At 33.9% G+C, this 16,534-nt stretch overlaps 1 protein-coding gene and 1 long non-coding RNA gene across 19 annotated transcripts in view; one reads left to right on the top strand and one right to left on the bottom strand.

The window, feature by feature from the left end:
- Tenm3 (teneurin transmembrane protein 3) overlaps positions 1-16,534 on the bottom strand; it is a 2,554,979-nt gene that overhangs the window by 1,458,706 nt on the left and 1,079,739 nt on the right. The window lies entirely within an intron of this gene.
- The window catches only part of LOC147826736 (uncharacterized), a 54,565-nt gene that overhangs the window by 3,759 nt on the left and 34,272 nt on the right, over positions 1-16,534 (top strand). For both annotated transcript variants that reach the window (XR_015453436.1, XR_015453435.1), the window contains exon 2: positions 148-206. This is a non-coding gene — a long non-coding RNA (uncharacterized LOC147826736). The remainder of the gene's footprint in view (positions 1-147; positions 207-16,534) is intronic.

Raw genomic sequence — 16,534 nt, 5'->3', positions numbered from 1 at the left:
GTCTCACTTTAGTGAAGCATTTCTTTGAAAAATTTCAGGAAATGTAATTGCATTTTAAAGATACATAATAAATTGCTATTAAGCTTTGCTTAGGAGGTTTGCTGAGGTACGAACTGACCATTTTGTTCCTTTCTCTTTTATCAATAGGTTGTGCTTCAAGCCCCTGTCTTCAGAGGACAAAAAGATGTTCTGGAATACCAAAAGCTGTAGGTTTATTACTATACATTATGAATAATTTAATGTGGTAACAAAATAACACACTGATAAAAGCCAGCAAGTAATATTCTATTCATAGCTGACTGGATAATCAAAGCCATTGTAGGTGCTTTTTCTAATACTAATTTAAAATTTACATTATGCCTTGTTGCCTTCCCACAAGATAACCACCTACCTGATGAGATATACAGCACACCCTTTGGAATCCTTTATAATTGGGTTCAAAAGTACATTTTCACTGTATATAACAGAAGGAAACTAATTCATGGATAAAGAGGAATTTTGCCTTCCCTGTTTCACCTTTTTCTAATTCCACAGTCTAGTATTTGAAATTCTACCACCTATGGGTTTTCTGTGAAGTTCCACAATGATTGCATTGACCTGGGGGAGTGTGCACATTATTTTATGGAGTCATAAAAAAATGGTATACTTAGAATGTTGAGATTTGGCAATCTTCAATTATATATTTATCATAAAACTATTTAGTAACACATTGGAGACCAAAAACTATTCTTGACTATAGTTTTCACTGATGTGTGGGTTAAAAGCCATTTTTTATCTTTCTTCATGAAGTCTCCTACTATGAGAATTAGATGGCTTTCCAATTGTTCTTAGAGGTTTTGATTTTACTTTACAGAGTAACTCCATATTTACAGCCTTTAGCAACAGGATAGGATCCTATGGAGAAAACTGGACTCAGTTCCTTTCTGATGGTTGAATCATTGGTTTTTACTTTTCTTTTTACATATGAGAATCATATCATATAGTAAAAGAGAGGGGAAAAGTCCAAGGTTACTTTATGTTTGTGGAGTGATTTAGATACTTAGGAGGACAAATTCTGTTTTTGTTAAAGACCTGGATAAGATTTAGCATATTAAACATTGGGAATGATTTAGGAATTAGGCAGGGTGGGGCGTTCTATATTCTCTTTCTCAGGCAGATCATGTGCTTGATCAAGAACAGAATCACAGAGCTCTAATCAGCAATCACACAAAACAAGTGTGAGAATGGCTAAAAGTTTTCTGAGGGACACTTTTCAGGCCCTAAAAATGGAGAATAGAGTTAGTATTTCTCCTAAGGTTGGAGTGTGGGTGCAAATTGCTCCTACCCTATCTGTGCAGGTTCTACAAGCCTCACCTCCAGTTGAGAAATTACCAGTAGGTTTTAGTAGAGCACAGGCCTTTTTTTTCTAACAGCCATATATTCTTATCTGAAGCTTTAAATCTGTATGTCAGTGAAAGCATCATAGAACTAAACCATCTTTTAAGTAATCAAAGCAGAGGGTCTCTGAAATCAGGTGATAAAATATACAAGAAATGAGATTGATTTCATTCCGTTTCTCTTAGAGCAGCAGAATCATGTAAGACAGCAGAAAATGAAAATCCAAGCCTTTTCTGAAATGGCTTGGGAGGTATGCATTTTAATTTAAAGGTAGGACATTAGTACAAAATATTTGAAGATAGTTAATAAAAAATACATTTGCCTTTACCTATAGAAGAACACAGTTAGGTACTATTCAATGTGTGATCCAACGGACCAGCAAAAAACATAATTACAATTGCTGCTTTTCATTTTTCTGAAGAAAAGCTTCAAGTTAAATTTTATACTTGAATATAAGTATTTAAACCCTTTGGATCAGTTCGCACTGACAATGAAATCTGAAGCTTATTTGTAAATTATCAAATGTCATACATGACAGAGGATAAAATATTTTATCTCTATTTTATTTTTTTGAAGAAATTACAAATAGTTTATTCAATGAGTGGTTATTGGACATCTGCTTTGCCCAAATCCTCATCGTAGTCCCAGAGGATAAAACTAAAAGGAAGAGGACGATATCCTCAAGCCTAGGAATTTATAATCTAATAAGGCTCTTGATGTCTTTGTGGTATTTTCAATTTTATTTTGTATTAAAAAACATTAAAATAGCAGACATTACATTCAGTAAGTTATGTCTAACTAAAAGTGTTGTATGCTGACTGTGGAAATGAAAGAGAAGTGACATTTATTTAACACCTACTGCATGTCAGTCACTGTGTCAAATACTTTACCAGCATAATCTCATTTTAAAAAAGAATTTCTTTAAAAACAATTACAAATTTATAGAAAAATGGAAAACAGTGCAAGAATAGTTAGAATTCTCATATGCATTATGTTTGCTTTGTTGCTCTTTGAGTAAAAAGCTCAAATCTAGGACTCTAATGTGAAACAATTTTTCAGCCTTTCCCTGACTTTCATGACTTTGACATTTTTGGAAGTTACATACCAGACATTTTGTAGAATGGTCATTAATTTGGCTTTTCCAATGTTTTCTCAGAATTAGATTCAAATTACACACTTTGGGCTGAAACTACACCAACAATAATGCATTGCAATTGCATTGTAATGGTGGGACACCATGTTCAATTGTACCATTGCTGATGATCCCATTTTAAATAAAATTTGCTAATTGTCTGATTTCAACTGGAATCTAACTTCTTTACTAAGCTAAAATATTGAAAATACTACTACTGTGCAAGAGAAAATTATAGCTTTCCTATCCTACAAACTGCTCTAACACTTGGATAAATCATCCTATTTTCTGTTTGCATCTTCTTTGTCTGCATATTTTACAAGGCAGTGATTTTTATAAATGACTGTATCACCTTATCTCTCTCTACTTTGAACCTGCATTTGCTAATGAAATTTGTTCAGCATCACATAGGGAACTAGGATATGAAAAGAGGCCTTTTTGACACCAAATCTCATATTTTATTATATAGTATATTGAGTTTCTAAGGTACACGCGTATGTAAAAATATATATGCCAGATAGTTAAACCAAACATCTTTAATATTTATGAGTGAAGCAAAATTTGCTAAATTAACAAATAAAATTGTATAGGGATTTAAAACTATGGAAATAACAGTAATTTTGTGGAGAAAGCCCTTTCTCAACATCTTTATCTTACTAAGAACTACTTTTTAAATATATGAATGTTCGCTGATCCATCTGGATGAATTTATATTCTCACTTCCAACTTTATATTATTGTGGTCAGATAATTAAAATTTGATAAATAGTACTTGTATGGAAACATATCCTGGGTAAATACTAAAAAAAACAAATCTTACTACTAGTCTGTCATGGCTATAAATTCTGAGACAGTTTTATTAATTTCTTTTTGCCTCAGTTTTCTTCTCTGTAAAGTCAAGAAAATAGCCTTCCTTGATTTTACACATATTATTATGAAAATTGGTACAGTGGACAAATCAATATATGAATAAATGGTAGGCATTTATATTTTCTTCTTGTCTTCTTTCTTTTTTCTCCTCCTTCAACATATACCTCAGTGTCCCATGAAAAACTGTGCCATCTCATTTTGCATATAAGAATCTTTTCTTACCAGGTGGAAAGGTAACCCAGCTTTTTCTCTGAAGGTTCTAGAAATCCATATTAACTGCCTCTGAAACTTCAAACCAAAATTCTTTAATTCATATCATTTTCTTTTTTATATAAAATGACTTTTGGTGGTGCTAGAGAAAGAACCCAGGGTCATTCTATGCTAGGTAAGTGGACAACCAATGAAGTACATCCCTAGCCCCATAAAATGGCTCTTCACATGTCTTTAGGGTATCAGGGCCTGGAATAGAGGGAGCCGCTGGGCTGTCTGGAAAAGATAGTAGCTTTGATTTCCGCCAGAAGGTCTTAGAATAGTAAAATACAATCTCAGTATAAGTTACAACTTTGTTTAGTTTGATTTACCACATGTAATTCACTTGCTCCTCCTCATTTTCCCACCGATCTCTGTCAGTTCCTCCTACTTAGCCCCACCATATTCTTTCCCCTAGAATGTGTTTCAGGTTTTGGAAAGACTCTGCTGCCATTTTTCCTAAAACACCTGTATTTATATTTCCTTTATCAGGACATAGAAATTAAATATAAAATGTCCTTGGACAACACAAAGTTGTAAGAATTTTAGACTGGGATTTATTAAAAGCTGTAGGTTATGTTTTCTGAGAGTGGATTTATGAAAAGAGGGGGTTCATGTGTATATTGTAAGTGAGCACAGAGGGCACCTCTCAGTGAAACAAGCCTTTTCATAGAAGTGACCTTGGTTATGGATGCATCCATCAGGGTGTAACTATCCGAAACATACAGAAATCATCTCTCCTCTGTTTTCTCTTCTCTCTCCCACCCCTCATTGTTTTGTTGAATCATTCATCCAATGCCAACCAGTATAATTAGATACTGGGACACTGTGGTAGGAGTTGAGAAAGGAAATACAGACACCCGTAACATAGTCCCTGCTTTGAAGAAACATATGTAGTATACTAAGTGGAACAGGCTATTTAGTGAACTGATTCTTTTTTTCAAAAAGTGTCTTGGTCTATTCTCTTCCACATTTCCAAAACTGAGTCATAAAATTTATATTTATTCTGAAAAAAAAAAATCTCGATTTTAAAATTAATAAAATAATTCCCTTTCAGTGGGCCAGAGATTTAGCTCAGTGGTGCTGCTGCCTGCCTTATAAGCACGAGGTCCTGAGTTCAATCCCCGGTACCAAAAAAAAATTTAAAAAGTTGCTTTTCAAATGTTACAAATTATACCTACATTTGGGGAACATTACTGTCGTTTGCCATGTTCACTATCTAAAAAAAACAATGAAAAGTCTTATAACCTAACTGCAGTATAACTTAAGGAAATAAAATATCTCATTTTGTTTCATTACTGTGAATATTGCTTTAAAAACTCACTTCTTTTACTGTGTTCCCCATGCCATAACAGATACTATTGATGAAAATAATATATATTTTTCTTATTATAATTACAATTATTTTCATTAGAAGAAAAGTATTAGGCAGACTCTTAGTTTAAAAAACTATTCATTACCAATTTCTGCCAGGTTTAAATCCATGAATGATTCTTTTTATTTAGGGAAATCCTGCTTATCTGAGGTAGCTTGGTATAATGAATAAATAGTTAAGTCATAGAATCTGGTATCAGAAGACATGCTTAAATGCAAGATCTTCCTTTCGGTAGTTCTAGAAATGTGGGCAAATTCCATCTGTACTGTTCGTCGTACTGTGAAGATATCAAATGACTGGTGTTTGTAAATGAATTAGTTAATCCTACAGTTGAAGCAGTGATAAATTAATATGTTATGTATTATTAGAGCTTCAGTTTTGTTTTATTTTAAATGTGCATTTGGAGGATCTCTTAAGAATCTTTGGATTGTTGGAGCACCATTTCTTTGTAAGGGAGTTCATTTGGGATTTAAGACAATACTTTAATAATTAAAACATATAACCTATGTTTTAAAATCTGTTCAGAGAAAAAAGAGAAGCACTGAACTGAGAAAAAAAAAATCTTTGTCATCTAGGATCTACCCATCTCATTTGAATCATAAGCTTGTTAACTGGCTATGAGAGTGTAATAAGACATACATTTTGGTCTTGGCCTTGATTTCAAGAGTCTGCTTCAAATCTGGGTTAATTTCCAATATTCTTAACTGCTCTGAAATAAAGTGGCTTTTGTAATAGTTCCAGTATGTGTCCTGCTTAAAAATGGAACTCTCATAGTAGTTCTGTACAAAAGCATGCTGGATTTGCCTGAATCTTCTTTTACTTTCTCCTTCTGAAGTTTTATTGAGGGTTCCAAGATATGCTCTGCCCCCATTTTACAAATCTCTTTGACCAGTGAACATCTCATACCCTGTGCTCACAGTCAGAGGACAGAGTCTAATTCATGAGAGGGCCCTGGGGGTATAAAACTAAAATTGGCCTGTTCAGGAAGTTTCCAGGGAATTTGTAAGTCTTCCTCATGTCCTATTTATGCATAAAGCAGAGGTCATAAATTGGAGGATTATACCCAGATTCAGCCTGCAGATGTTTTCTCTTGGAATCACGTTGTGTTTTAATATAATTTTAAGTCTTTGCTCACATTGGAAAACTAAGAAATTATAAAAAATATGGGTTTCTGTCTTTCTTAAACAATCCAAAATGATCTTGTGGCTGAGGAGCTGTCAGAGGCCCCTACACAGTGGTTGAGAATGTGGATGAGGAATTTACTTCTGTGTTCTAGCCTTTTTTGACTGTGTTCCTTAGGCCAGGTACTTAGCTTCTCTATGCTGAAGTTTCCTTGATTTTAAAATGAGGGTGACAGTTGTACTTCTTTATTCAAGTTGCAGTGGGAAAGAGTTAATGCCCAGGGGCCAGGGATTTAGCTCAGTGTTTTTGCTGCCTGCCGCACAAGCTCAAGGGCCCAAGTGTGATCCCCAGTACCAAAAAAAAAGTTAATGCTTGTCAGCTGCACACCAGAATATGTGGCCCAAAATACTTAGTATAGGTAATTCTTGTTAGATGCTGTGGTTGGGCTATAGGCTTCCTACTTTGCCCTTGAAAATGTCTGCCTCACTTCATCAAGTATTTTATAACTTGCCCACTACTTACCAGTGTTTGAATTTTTAACTCTGAACCATCATTATTTTTCCTTAAATAAAATGGTAGACATTGACTACCCAGTCTCTATAAACTGCAATAAATAAATAATTAAAAGTTAACTAAAAAAATGGAAAAAACCAACATTCTACAAACTGTTAAAGCACCTAAATTAACATTTTTTGACCCAGATACAAGATTTTATAATTAATTTTTCTTCCAAAGACAACCAGATGCAAGAATATGAGGCCATAAATTCTCCATTAGTGAAAGTAGCTTATGAGTGATAAAACAAGCTTTTGTTTGCTATTTTGCTATTTTTAAAATTAGTTGTGAAAGACTGAGAGGAGAAAAAAGATATTTGTCAATTTCTAAAAAAAAATGGACATAAACATAGTGGAAAAGGCTGTAAAATTGATTTTCTGATGAGATTTCCATCACTTGAATTAAAAACCCTTACAAGTGATTAAGATAAATAACCATAACAGATTTATTTTCCAACATTTTACTTTCATATATTTCTTTCCACCAACATCAGTAGGATAAACAGAACTAGGGTAGGAGTCTGCGGTCCTGGGTTCAAGTTCTCACACTGCTACTATTTTTCTGACCATGTTCTTTGACTTTTTCCAGATCCCACTGACTCACCTACAAAAGAAACATTCCGGTATTATGTCATACAGAAGTGGTGTGTGTATCAATTAAATGAATTAAAGGAAAACTGTTTATATGTCTTAATGAACCACGCAGAGCTAGGGCTTAAGTGGATCTATCTATCATTCTATCTAACTATGGAATATATATTCCAATAAAATCAAGTAACTGAATTGATAGTGTAAGGAATTTTTTCTACACTGGATATTAGCCAAAAGACCAAGAAGCTATAGGAGTTTTAAATTTTTCAATTTTTAATGTTTCTTCAAGTTTATCGACATCCTTTCAGTTCTCTTAAATACTGAGCATATCAGTTTAAGTATATTGCATCTCAGAAAAGCAATCTGCTAAACTCGAAAAAAATGTCATAAGCCTCCCTTCTCAATAGCCACACCTGTATATTTTATCTACTAACACACAAAGCTAATGGAAATTGATGCTGGATTTCAATGTGTTTCCCAAACTAGTGTTGTCAGTAAAAAGCTGTGCTTTCTAATAGTTAGATGTCAAAAGAAAAAAAAAATCACCCCATTCATTATTCTGGACAGATCTGAAATCTCTCCTGGGAAGTCTGTAAAAATCTACTGCAAAGAATAAAGCTATAATATACTGTCAGCAACAATTTGCCTTGGCAGGGGATGGACAATATGATCTAACAGGCCCTTTTATTTCTAATTTCTATGATTCCATTTTTTTCCCGATCCTTATATAGTTCTCTTAACCCAATTCTGGTACACACTGAGCCAGAATCTCCCAGTGTTTGAGCTGCTCTCCAGGGCTATCAGGTTTATTGGGCATTTGAAAAATGCATGAACAATTTGTTCAGAAAATTAACTCTTTTATAACTCATGTATTCTAAACCAAATCTCTAGAGCTACATGTACAGTATAATATTCGGAATTGGTACAGTTCCCCCTTGCACATGCAGAGTCAAAATTAGGAAATATTTTAAATTATGGCTCAATTGCCTTCTATATTTTTAGCTCCTAATGCACATGAACCCCAGGCATTCTTTTATCCTGAACTCTACTTATTACTGGACAATCTCCCTACTATGCACATCTCTTTTTTTTTAATTCATTAACTTTATTGGTACTTTTTAGGTATACAATATGATGACATTCACCATTGGGAATTTGTACCTTTACATGATATATCTTGGTTCTTATTTTTTTCCTCATTCTCCTGCCCTCCTTTCACCCCCTCCACCCCTCCCTATTTACAATGACTTTTTTTCCATTTTTTTCTTTTCTCAGATTTATTTCTTTCCCTTCTTTCCTTTCCCCTACCCCTCCCACTTTTCCTTCTTTGGACTTTTATTCCTCTTTCACATTATCTATTATACCTTTTGGTCCTTATTTACACTTTCAGTTTCTCACACCAGAGAAACTATTTGGCATTTACCCATGTGTGTCCTATTTATTTCACTTAAGAGTATGGCCTCAATGTGCATCCATTTAGCTATAATGCCTCTAGTTTCTCATTCATTAGGGCTGAGTAGTACTCCATTTTACTAAAAAAACAAACAAACAAACAAACAAAAAAAAACACATCTTTATCCAGTCTCCAGCTGATGGGCAACTGGGCTGTTTCCAAGTTTTAGCTATTACAAACTGTGCTGCTATAAACATGGGTGCGCATATATCACTGTGGCATGATTCTTTTCATTCTTTTGGGAAGACACCAAGCAGGGGAATAGCTGGGCCAAATGGGACCTCTAAGCCTAGTTTTCTGAGGTGTCTCCATATTGATTTCCACAGTAGTTGCACCAGTCTGCACTATTTCATTTTCCCCAGTGTGTCAGATAGTAGCCTGTCCCTTAGTATCTTGAAGTAAGATAGGTAATGGTTAATAATCATTAGTTAATGAAATGTTATGATATGATCTATACAACTTATGTTTTGGAGGCTCAACTATATTTGAGTTCATTTTCTCAGGAAAGATGAAATTGAAGTTCCTTATTCATGGACATTGAATTCCTAGGGGGAAAAAACTCATAAAATACAAGGAGTACAAGGGCAGAGCTATCATCTCTTTTGCTCACAACAAAATTCTAAGGTCATGGAAATAAGTCACAGTAGAGGGATCAATAATTCTTTGGATGAATCAATGAAACATCAAGGGAAATCTACATATATAATCAAAAAACGAGACAAAATTTCCCCTTACCAAAAATATATTGTGCTGCTACTTCACAGAATCTGAGAGTGTGAAAAAATATATTAGTTTTAATCTTTGCATCTGATAAAGTATGAAATTCTTTTATTTCTCAGAGAGAATGAGGTGATCATGACTATAAAAACCTAGCATATATATAACATACGCTTCCCTTCAAAAGTGATAGAAAATGATTGCTTTCTCTGCTGAAATTAAAAAACAACAAAAATCCACAGGCTCTTATTGACAATTAAAGCAGCATTCCTCTACCTAATTACTTGGAATGCACAAATCCCAGTGGAAGGGAGAAGGATCAGAAATTAATACTTTTAGTGGTCATTAGTGCTTTTTTTTTTTTAAAAAAATTATAATATCAATGAATTTCAGATAGTTTCCTCTAGGAGCAGTTTTCCATGTGATAAGAATAGTAGGAAAATGTGAAGGAGAAAACATCAGAGGACTGGGACAAAGGGGAGGTAGTGGGAAGATTTTTGTGTGTATTTTTGTTTTGCTTAGTGATTCTATTTAAATTGTTCTACTGGCAAAAATTGATCAAATATTAGAAATATCCACGGGCATCTTATGCAGAGATTTCTGAATTGTGTTCTTAAAAACAACAGCAAATGAAGTTTGGAAAAATAATGCTTGGTAACCCCTTGGGTTACAAGAAGAATTCCAGTTCAGAAGGCCTGGGTTCAAGAGTCTTCTCTACCCTTTTGTAGCTCTCTCTTCCCAGGCCTGTCAACAATCTCCTTGAAAAATAGTTTTCTTATTTACACAAGATCAGGAGAGTGACAGTTATGCAGAACAAAAGAATGGGAAACAACTTACACAAATATTGGTTATGGGCCAAACACCAAAACATCTTTCTTACACTCTGGCTATGCAGAAAGTAAAAATGAAGAACATTAAATTATAATATATTTGTTTGTTTCCTACATAAGTCTATTAGAATATCCTTATTTTATGATAATTTAATAATTATTTTCACTTTAGGCTTCATACTATGTTGATTTTCCCTTCTTTGTTACATGTGATTTATCTGCGTTTCCCAAAATTCATAGGTTGGAATCTTAACTCCCATAGGAATGGTAGGTAGTAGAAGGTGGGCCCTTTGGAAGGTGTTTAGGTCATCTCACGAATGAGACTGGTACCCTTATAAAGGTTCCCCTTCCCCTTTCACCAAACAGGGGTACATGAAGACATTTATCTATGAACTGGGAAACGGTTCCTCACCAATAGACAACCAATAGGCAATACCTTCATCTAAGACTATTCAGCACCCATAACTGTGAGAAATGCATGGTCCCTGAGCTACCTCATGTGTAATGTTTTTGTTACAGCAAGCTGAACAGACTCAGACAGCCTCTAGTAGGGTAGTATAGCTAGCCTTCCTAACACATTTTAGAATTGGATTTGTTTTCTTTATTGTGATACTGAACTACTAGATATATTTTCAAAATTATTTTGATTGTACAGATCATAATTTTAAAGTCTACAATACAATAAAAATACTTGGCTAACATATCCAAGCATTTATAGTTGTTTTAATTCCTAAGTTAAAAACTGTATTTTTGCATATAGCAGCTTGCAGTACAAAGAAAAATATATGTATTATGGGTATGTTAATTGGCTGGTGTTGAAGTTTCTATTTTCAATTTGTAACCAAAATCATGTGCAACCCCATAGCTTATTGTCTCAATTAGCATATCTTTGTTATTTTAGGAAATTTTTATCCAAAGGGAGAAAACTATAAATGATTTTGTTTTTTGTTTCAGGAATTTCCTGAATGTATGGAACTAGTTACACTAGATAGCTCATCAAATCTACATGACAGACTTTTATAGTTTTGTCTTGCTGGGTACCAAAGTTAAACCACTAAATGATGAACTTGACCAATCTTAAACTCATGTTCAAAAACTTCTAAAATTTCAAGAATATTCTACTTTTCCTTACCCTGTCTAAGGTGCTACTAAGATTCTGTATGGGAAGTAATCACCTCTTGAAATAAACAGTCAACACAGATTTGCTTTATCAACAGGTTGTTTTATGACCTATATTCAGGGAGCTGGCTTTTGACATACATAAGCAATTTGAAAAGATCAGCAGCATTTTCTTTTTACTTTGAGGAATTATAATAAATTCAAATATCTTTTAAACTGAATTATGAGGACTTGAGATTAAATTATTATCTACATGAGGCAGGAATTTTAATGTATGACTCAAACTTTCTCTCAAAGCATGGAATCAATGCTCATCTTCTTATAGAAAATAAGTAGTTGACAATCTCAACATTTGTACAGCAAAATGAGCTAATCACTTCTGTAAGCCACATGATTCTGAGTAGTATTTGCTGAATTGTGCTGTGTCTGCAAATGCAATTGGTATGTACTTTGGATGCTACATGCATTATACATGAGATGTTTTTCCTTTGTGAGAATTGGAACCTAACAAGCTTTGACCAAAAACATTCATGTTTTTCTACTTTTGTTGTACAAGTTTAACTCTTCTCACCTGAAATAGGTGTTACACATATGATAGCGAATAGACTTTTATTATCTATCAATCATTTGTGTTTAAAAAGAATCCTTCATGTGTGTATTTAAAGTGATGTACTAAGAAATGGAAATTATGCTTTCAGATAAAAGCATTTCTAAAAATATATTAAATGTAAGATTAAATTTAGATAATGTAGGAGTCTATTTCACTTAATGGGGAGAAGCTTTGAAGGTGAAGGACAGCAAAGAAGGCCTACAGACATACTAAGTTTATGTTTGATGAGGTGTTAGCCACATTATATCTACACACTGAGGTATTAAGAAACATAAGTGAATGAAAATATGATACAGAGACTATGGCCATATGTCACATTTAACCTAGATGCTGATGTCAGACATTTGGTATTGAGTATGATGGGTGTCCAAGAAATTATACAAACTGAGTTTAAGTTTTGATAAACTCTCTTATTTCTGAAGCTCAGACAGTAATATATACTAGTGAAATCTCTCATCCTCCCTCTACCCTCTAGCAAAGTCTATGGATAGCTCATTTTAACAACAGGACCAGAATTCCTGGCACTTTTAATTCTCATCTAATCTTTATTTGACAGTTGGTCGAAATTAAGAGTACAAAGAGTCTAAAGGAGTGAAAGACAGCTGGGATCCCACATAAGTATTTTAAACACTATTAATAAAAGTCCTAAGTAGATATTTGCAGAAAAATAGTTTGATGTCAATAAACAGTTGGTCACTGATTTTAAGGCTAATAGCAAGTTTACCCTAAAAGCAGAGCACAGTGATCCGAGCAAGGTGTTGGTAAACATTTTCTACCTAGCACACAGAGAAAGAGCTCCTGTTCCCAATTATTCCACACAAAAAATGTAGATCTAAAGAAAGTTATTTCAATCATCTCAATAGTGTGTCAAGCCAAAATATTTGTCTAGACCCCAAATCACTAACTTCATTAGCTGCCTGATAGAGGTCAAAAAGAAAATCAAAACAATTATTGAAATAAAAGAAAAACTAAACTTATTGTTCCCATCTCTCCCCAGTGCCTTAAGTCATTATTGTAGCTCTGTTATAAGTTCTACTAGGACTGTTTGAAGTCATTAAAATGCTATTTAATGCTGCAAAGATGTACCTTTTGAAAATTATCATTCACTACAGAGCCATCACTGGCACACTAGAGAAAATGTTCCCACCATGTTCAGGCTGCCTTGCCACCTATGATATCAATTCCTACATAGGATGTTTAACAGCATCTCAAGTTTTACATATTGGTAAATATATAGATTGGAAGTTACCAGAAGAAGTGGCAATAGAGGATAATGTAGGTTAAATGTCACTTTGGTAGTCACGTTATTAGCACAGCTTGGTATCTACATATTAATATGACTGTAAAGACTGAAAAGATGTTCTCACCCTTAGTAGTGCCTGTGCAGACACCATTGGATTGACAGTTGCAAATGTTATTTTTGGGCCTGATTCCACGACTCTAACACTGGAGCCCATGGAAAGCTTAACAAGATTGTTACATGCCAGAATGTGACTATACTTGGGGAATTATCTTTAAAACTGGAAATATTTTTGTTTACTTACTGTTCAGAGAGGTTAAATATTTAAAAGTGTGTATCTGTTTGCATATGGTTTAATAGGTTCCCCACTTTGGAAGAATTAATTTTAAATGTCAAAATCTCATGGAACTCCCATTTTTAGTTGTTGTACTTTCACTGCTTATTGAATAAAGCAAAAATGTTCACTAAGTACAGTGTACTTGAGCAATATTTTAGGTGGATTTGTATTTTATTTATTATAACACCTATGTGCAATAAATGGTATTGCATGGAGACAAATTGTTTATTTACCACTCAGAATATGCTTGTTGGGAGGTTTCCATATGTGTACTAAATCTGATATTCCTCTAAATATCTACAACTCACATGTTGCTTAAAAACAGCAAATGAATGCTGAAGATAAGACACGCCTGGGTTTCTAACCTCACTAGTATGAGACATACATATATAGAAAAGTACACATCACCTTGGGCAGGTCACTTAACTCTTTCAAATTTAGCTCACTAATTTCTGATACTGGTTTAGGAATAATTAGGTAGTATAAATTAAACAAAGCATTATCACACTGTTTGGCACATTCTAGGTACTCCATATTTCTTCATTCCTGTGTCTTTCAAATGTTTGAAATTTTGAGATTCCCATACACATATGAAAGCCTGAATTGACTCAAAATATAAATCAGAGAATAAAAATTTACTCCACAGCAAGATTCACAGCAGGGTTACTTTACTCAGAAAATTGCTAGTATATTTACAAGTATATTGCCCATTGCATAAATTTCTCCCATCTACTTACACATTTGTACTTTGTATAGGAGTGAGCAACTCCAGATAACCAAAGTAAGTGATGCTTTGGATCTGGAGAATCCTCCTCATTAAAAGTATGATTTAAAGCATGCTGATGGTTATTAGAGACCTTAAAAGTAAATGGTTTTGTGAACAAAGTGATCAATAGTATAATAATAGGTTGGAATCATTGCAACCCAAGCTCTTTGTTAGTTTACAAGGTGAATATCTGTTGAAAATATCCAATCACGCAGTTGCACAAAATGTTCCTGGTAGGTTAATTATTGCTTTGTCTCTTGACTTTTCAATGTGGTGGAAGATATTTTATAAGCATCAGCATGTGGTTCAGGGGTAGACACCAGAAGTGCCCATGTTGGAGTTTTGCAGCTTCCTCTGATAGGATGCTGCTGCTGCTGGGATTGTCTAAGCAATTGTAAATGCTAAGTGTGTTTTGTTTTTCCTGGTACAGGAATTCGTAACCTAGGCCTTCACACCAGGCTGTATGCTCAGCCCCATTTAATTTTTTTTTTAATTTTGAGAAGAGTCTAAATAATTGACTAAGTTACTAAGACTGGATTTGAATTTGCAGTTCTTCTGCCTCAGCCTCCCAAGAGTGCTTGGATCACAGGCATGTGCCAAGCATAGCTGTAAATGCATAGATTTCTCTTTTCTATTCTTCCTAAACATGTCATTTCAGGAAAAATCTTTCTCCCTCCAACCCCAAACACTATGTTTTTTTTTCTACCATAACAAATTTAAAACTTCTCAAATGAACAGTTTACCACTTTGATCCTGGTAAACTGCCTATAACACTTTCAATGCTTTAACCTGTACAATAGTAAAAAAAAAAACAAAAAACCAAAAAACAGAAAATGATTCCTAAAGAAGTTTTGTAGTTTTTACCTAATAGGACAGTAAAAATCAACAAAGGTTTTAGATATATAAGTAAGAAACATTTAAATTTGATTCATCTATAGCTTTGGTTTTGTGTATAACTTGTTTGGAAGCTGCGTGCCCTGGCTCTGCCAGTCCTTTCAGAATCCCATACTTGGTCATCAGAAGAGCTGCCACTTATTAAACCCTTTTGCAGACAAGCACTGTGCTGAGCTCTGTTTATATATTTAAATGTTACAGAAAATTCTAGAGTTAAGTCCTACCTTTATTCCCATGTTATATATGAGAACTTGAGACCACTCAGCAAGGTGTAAGTCAAGATTCAAACACAGAGCTATGTCTTGATTTTTTGAACTTAAATGCTGTAGAAGTTTTCAGGAGTACAAGTGTAGTATAAAAAATGTTTTGTGATGGAATAATGAAGCTTAGATTCTATAACATTTGACTGAGAGCAGTTAAGATAAAAACTGAATCCTATGTCAAGAAATAAAAGTGTGTTGCATTAAGTTGGTCAATATATGTTTTTAAAATTTTTTCTCAGTTCAGTAATAACGAAATTTTATTTCTTCAAGTGGAATGGTAAGTTTTAGAGATGGGTAAGACAAAATGCTCTATGCACCCTTATGTAAAAGGTGAGTTTCAGGGGGAATGTAGTAGATGCCATTTGAACAATAAGCATTTTTAAGAAGTAATATTTCAAGGTTTTATAAAGCAAATAAAAGTGATATCTTTTACCTGAATAAAAAACTAAGTTAATTGATTATTTTATTAATATAAGCAATAAGCTGTCCATGTCTTTGATCTTTTATGCTATATTCCATCCCATAAAGTACTGAAAATGACATCATCCTCACAATTGAGGCACCAGCAGGAGTCCATGCATTCCAAATGAACATTCTTTCTGCTTTTTTTTCTTCTTCTAAATTGAACCCAGGAGAGCAGAGCTGGGTCTTTGATTCTAGGAAACTGCTGTTTGTAGAAAAGTTAGGCGAGATTTTCAATTTGAAAATTTCTAGATTGACAATTTCATTCCATGGCTTCTTCTGTGTTTCTGGTCTCACGTTTTATTTATCACTTAGAATAAGTATACTGGATACATACTTATCAACTCTTCATTTCCCCTGTGGACCACACTGTGGGTTACAAAATACAATTTCCATTTTGTCTGCTGATGGCCTAAAAAAGGTACACACAAAACAACAAGGAGAGGCTTCTTAATTTAGCAGGGTGAGATATTCATATAACAGTGGCCCTAGGGGTTAGATTAGAAGAGAATGAGAAGTAGATTCTACATCAGTGGAGTTGAATAATTTCTAAAATATTTAGCACTAAAAAACT

Source organism: Heterocephalus glaber, unplaced genomic scaffold (genome assembly GCF_053883595.1).
Source record: "Heterocephalus glaber isolate CG9 unplaced genomic scaffold, H.glaber_assembly_v1.0 deba00001461, whole genome shotgun sequence".
Classification (NCBI taxonomy): Eukaryota; Metazoa; Chordata; class Mammalia; order Rodentia; family Bathyergidae; genus Heterocephalus; species Heterocephalus glaber.
This window is presented reverse-complemented; position numbering and strand designations above follow the sequence as displayed.